The sequence below is a fragment of the Enhydra lutris genome, unplaced genomic scaffold (assembly GCF_002288905.1).
Source record: "Enhydra lutris kenyoni isolate GAN:26980312 unplaced genomic scaffold, ASM228890v2 scaffoldscaffold6, whole genome shotgun sequence".
Taxonomy (NCBI): domain Eukaryota; kingdom Metazoa; phylum Chordata; class Mammalia; order Carnivora; family Mustelidae; genus Enhydra; species Enhydra lutris.
This window is the reverse complement of record NW_019154090.1, coordinates 20714024-20719349: the sequence shown is the minus strand read 5'-3', so window position 1 is coordinate 20719349 and position 5326 is coordinate 20714024. Positions and strand designations below refer to the sequence as shown.

The following is a 5326-nucleotide window of genomic DNA, read 5'->3' as shown; positions in this document are numbered from 1 at the left end:
GCTGAGCACTGAGGAAGGAGCAGCCGTGGCTAGAGGAGTGGACGGAACCACAGCAGGGCTTAGTCCTGCCCCTGTGGGGGTCTGGAGGCTGCAGCCTCTCTGCCTCTACTCCCCATGAGGGTCTCCTCCAAATGGACACTCATCACTGGGGAGTCTGGGACACCTGAAGACAACCTGACCATAGGACACGTCCCCCAACTTTCTTCTCCTCCTCCCTGTGCCTCTTCCTGTCCCCTTTACCGCTGTCCTTAGCCTTACTCTGGGCAGCCGCTAGAAAAAACTTCAGTGAGCGGTGTCCAGTCACCACAAAGCTCAAAGCACCCTGCTCAGCATTAAACATGAACTAAGTTGTACGTGTCCTTTGACGCTGTGGTTACAGGAACAGAAGTGAGACAATGTGGACTTAAAGCCTTGTGTCGCCACTTCCTTGGTGTATAATATTTATCGAGATGGGAGTACAGACTACGCAGCCACTGTATGAGCTCTACATTTATTCAACAAACCTTGATTTCAATTTGCTAATGAGTGTCCTGAACTGATTTCTGTGTCTGGGCTTGGTGCTGTGGGAGGAGGGGCGTCCAAGAGAGGAAAACACACGGTTTCTGTCTTCGCCAAGCTTATAGCCAGAAACAGGGGTTGGAAGACTTTTTCTATGAAGGGCCAGAGAGCAAACCTTTTAAGCTTTGACCACACATCCGGTCTCTGTCCCGACTACTCATCATGGCCACTGTAACAGAGAACAGCCAGACAGCAAGCGAGTGGGCGTAGCTATGTTCCAATAAAACTTTATTTACAAAAAAGGCAACAGGCCAGATCTAAGTGGGGAGCCATGATGCACCCACTTGTGGTCTAAAAGAATAATCCACCATCCAACCGATAGGATTTATACCATGAACACAAGTCTGGGTTTCCATCAGGAGATGTGCTAACATATCCTACTGGTCATAAGAGCACAGGCTGGAGCGCAGGCTGGCCTGCTTTCAAATCGTGGCTCCCCTTCCTTGGCTCTCAGCAATTTACGAAATCTCTCTTAACCCCCAGAATCCTGGAAAACAGCAGGAGCTGTGGCCAATGACCATGCTACCTGAAGCCCCCTGCTCCCCCTTAAACATGTCAAATGACTAAACTGTACGTGTCATTTAACGTCAGGACATGAGGAAGATGAGAGACTGAAATAAATCATGTGCAAAGTCCTCAGGACGATTGTTGGCCCGTAATGCACCAGATCAATAAGCTAGAGCTGTCATCACCATCTCCCCTCCTCATTGTCTACTCCTTCATATACTACGAGTACGATGACACACTTTCAAATTTTCAAAAAAAAATCTGTCTTGCACCATCAACCAAAATCGTACCTATGATGAGATCACAGAGGTGTTGTGTTTTTATCTTGGAAGGCCCAGGAAATGATTCAGGATGGTCTGATGACCTTGTCCAGGAAAACCCAAGGTGTCTAGAAGTGAAGATGTGACAGTCGGCCAAGACGGTGAAAGATAATGAACGGAAATGAAATTTTATTCTGGAATGTTCGGTTAATTAGCAGTTATGAATTTCCCTGTAGATTATTCTAGCTCCTCTGCTGCCCTAATCATTGGCTATTTGAGAGTGACTATACAAACTGTCCACCCTCCCGCTCTGCTCCTTCCTTCTCTGCTTCTGCAACCTCACACCCATTCTTCTTCCTTCTGGGAAGCATAGTGCTAGGATTACCCCAGAGGCATGCCTGCGCCCATCTTCCCCTGTGGGTGTGCAGGGTTGCCACGTACGGACACTCAGGCTAGGCACTGTATAGCTCTTGGGAGTGCCATTTACATCGATACAGAGCATTGTCTTTGTCTGTAATCGAGATGCAGAGATGGTGAGACAGGCTACAGAAATGGCTTGATTTAAACCAAGGTTTTTCAACCTCAGCATGAACATTTTAGGCCAGATCATTCTTTGTTGTGAGGGGCCATCCTTTTACATTGTAGGATGTTTAGCAGCTCCCAGGCCTCTACCCAACAATGGTGCCCAGCACAAATGTGTCCAGACATGGCCAAAAGCCCCCTGCGGTTGATAAAACAGCGCCATGTTGAGGACCACAAAGGAAAGGATGTTCTCCCAACATATCCTACTCTGGTGAAAGCCCATGTTAGCGCATCCTAGCAGAAGACAGAAAGTTCCAACCTCACCCCAAGTGGCTGGTCTCACTAATAAAGCCACTGGAGAGCATCTGAAGGGCAAAGCTCTTGTGGATTTTTCTAGCCCCAAGAGGTATCCTAAGTAGAAGATAGCCAAACTTGCTGAGGGCCAAATGTGTGCCAGGCTAAACAGAAATCTAGTTTTATTAGTGTGGGAGCTCTCCAGAAAGCACAGCCCTGGACCACAATGTTTGCGCCACGGAAGCATAGAAAGTCCAAAGACATCTGGAGATTTTTTGTCAAAGCTTTATTCATAAAACTGAGCTTTTCATTTGGTGGGTGGGCGGGGGTTGGGGGGAGCTGTCTGCCTTGATTGGGGAGAACACTTCCTGTTACAGAGATGCCCCAACAGTTGTTGGGATACTGACAGCAAAGCAAAGACAGCAACCAGATGTAAAGTCTGGTTCCTTCAATACCACCTATGAGTATCAGGTATGCATCTTATGCCACAAAACTAGGGTGGGAAAAGATCTCATTTTGTTATGTTGGCTAAATTAAGTATAATTTCCTCTGTGCCATTTATTGAACTATTAGGAAATTCCTCCCCCATTGTTGCTGGATATCCTTATTCCTTCAGAGACATGTAAAGGTCCTGGGGTATTCCCTAGTCCCAAACACTGGGGAGCCCCATTGGTGTCCAGCCTAGTCTTGCGTGCTGCTAAGTTCCCTGTCCAGTGAGCCAGCATTGTCCCCTGAAGGCAGGAAGCCCTACCTTTGGTGCCAGGGTTGGGCAAAAGGTTTTGTGCCCAAGATCATTTCCTCTGGCTCCTCCATCAGAAGTCTGTCACCATCCTTCCCCTGTCACCAAGAAGGCAGCTTTGTGAGGGGTCTGGTCATTGCCATGCGAAGAAGCCCACCCCCTTCCAAGATGATGGTTTGACTTTTCTGACCTGACCACTTCTGCCGCCCCTGACTCTGACTTTCAACCCTCAATCCTTCTGGGACAATTCAGCAGGAGTCCTCCTGAATGCCCGTGGGTGACCCATCTTCCTTCTCCACCTTCATTCCTGTGGGACCTTTCTGAAGCTTGGCCAGTCTCTGGGCTCCCTTGTCAAGCCTATGTTAACAGCCCATTCAGGATTTCCCCAACTTGCTATCACAATGCTGGAGCTAATTTTCAGCTGACATCTGTGACCAAAAATTGACATTCACTTGTATTTTAAGAGCTTGGCCTGTCACCTGGATCTCTGGTTTACTGTAATGGACTGCAGTTCTGAATAAGCTGAGGCCTCCCGTGTGTGGTGTTCGGAGCTGTATCCCCAACACCTCCAGCAGCAGCCAACACGAGTGCATGTTCCACAGTCAGCATGTGACACGTTATCTACAGACCTTCCAGGCATACCCTAAGGGCACAAATTATCCTATTTCCCATTATACCCCTACTTCTAGCAAGGTGTCTGGCTCATAAATAAATGCTCTTCCTTTTAATAAATGGACCTCCACTCTGACCAGCTCTCCTAGTCCCAGCTCTTAATTCTGCTATGGAAATCTCCCATTCCCAGGTCCACCGGACCCTCCAGGAAGCTTGCACATTTCCCAGCAATGATCACAGCTCCCTGATGTTAAGCCCTGTTCCTGAGTCACGGTGGTCGTCTCAGATTTCCTCAGGCTCTCAAGACTTAGCATAGCTTGTGCTTCCCATGCCGCAGTGTAAGGCGGGCATGATCTGTGCCCGGTGGGACATGCCAAGTGTCTCCACATACGCTTTTTAAGTACTGGCCCACGTTCCGCTGCTGCCCCTCCACAGCCGCAAACATTACCAACCAGTCACAGCTTTCTCAAGTGGACCCAGATCCTTCCCTTGGCATCTTTTCAACTACACCAAGCTGACTAAAGGTGGCAAAAAAACAAACAAAAGAAAGTCAGAACAGTCCACAGGGAAGTCAGAAAAAAAGACTTGACTTCTGGATGCCTGTATCAGGAACTGGCTGGCAGAGTGAACACTTCGGCCATGAAAAACACCTGCCCCCGCAGAGGAGCCCATCCAGGTGTCAACTCATCATATCAAGTTCAATTTCAAATACAGAAACTGGACAATGAACTCCAGCCTTTCATCACGGCCTTTGGGACCTGTTTCCTCATGGAGACCCGTCCATCTGTAACGTGGGAATTAAAAAGTTCACACATGCACATCCTTAGACCAGCCTCACGTGATTGCAATTACTGATTTACCCCAATTATCTTCAAAAGCCCAGCCGAGGATACCCACAAGGTCCACCAATGGCAACGCTCCATGTTCACCCTTCTTCCTCTCACCTTTATTCCGTAACCTGTCCGCTCAACCTGACATCATGTATTTTACTCCCCAAGTAAACTGACCAACTCGTCCCAGTTTACCCAGGACCTTTCTAGATTTAACAAGTCAGTCCCATGTCCTAGGAAACGCCTCAATCTCAGGCAAACTAGGGCAACTGGCCACAAAAGCAGGCGTTTACTCATGAGCCCGGCCCCAGAACTCTGGCCAACCCGCTTCCTCAATGACATCAGTGCCTACCTCACTCCAGCCCCCTGTCACCAGTCCCCTTCCGAAGCCCTGGCTTCACCGATCCTCAAACCTTCCACTCTTTCATGGGCCTGAATCTGAGCTAGCTACGGACACCTGGTTACCTCCCAGTCCCAAGGCAACACCTCAGACTGTGGCCTGTGTGCCAAGCTGCAGGAGCATGGTAAGAGAGGCTCAGGGGCTGAAAACAAGACTGGCCTATGATCCACTTCTCCACGTCCAACCTCAGTGCACGCAACTTGTTACAGACTTTAAAAGGCAGAAGAGCGAGTCCATAAGGTTTATTGAATGGGTGGCAGAAAGGAAAGTGATGGGCAGCTGCAATTCAAGAGAAAAAGTCTTGGTCATTAAGGTCATTCCAGGCTCAGCAGAGGGACAGGGGGCTGGCCTTCCCTGTCCATAGCTTCTCAGGGCCCTGCTGTCAAGACTCGGAGCCCGCTGACATGGACCCCAGCCCCAGCCCCTGCCCTCTGGGCCCCCGTGTGGAGTGCGGAGCCGATCCATGACACTCCGAGGGAGAGCAAGAGGAGATGCTCTGGGGAATGCGTCCTCTGGGGGTCTCCCTCACCTTCCTCTGCTCCTCTCCTGTCCGCTAACACCAAGAGAATCTTTTAAAAAAAAAAAAAAAAAAAAAGGCAGAAAC

The 5326-nt window shown here is 49.2% G+C and overlaps 1 pseudogene; it reads right to left on the bottom strand.

The window, feature by feature from the left end:
- LOC111141862 overlaps nucleotides 1–5326 on the bottom strand; it is a 38505-nt pseudogene that overhangs the window by 26391 nt on the left and 6788 nt on the right.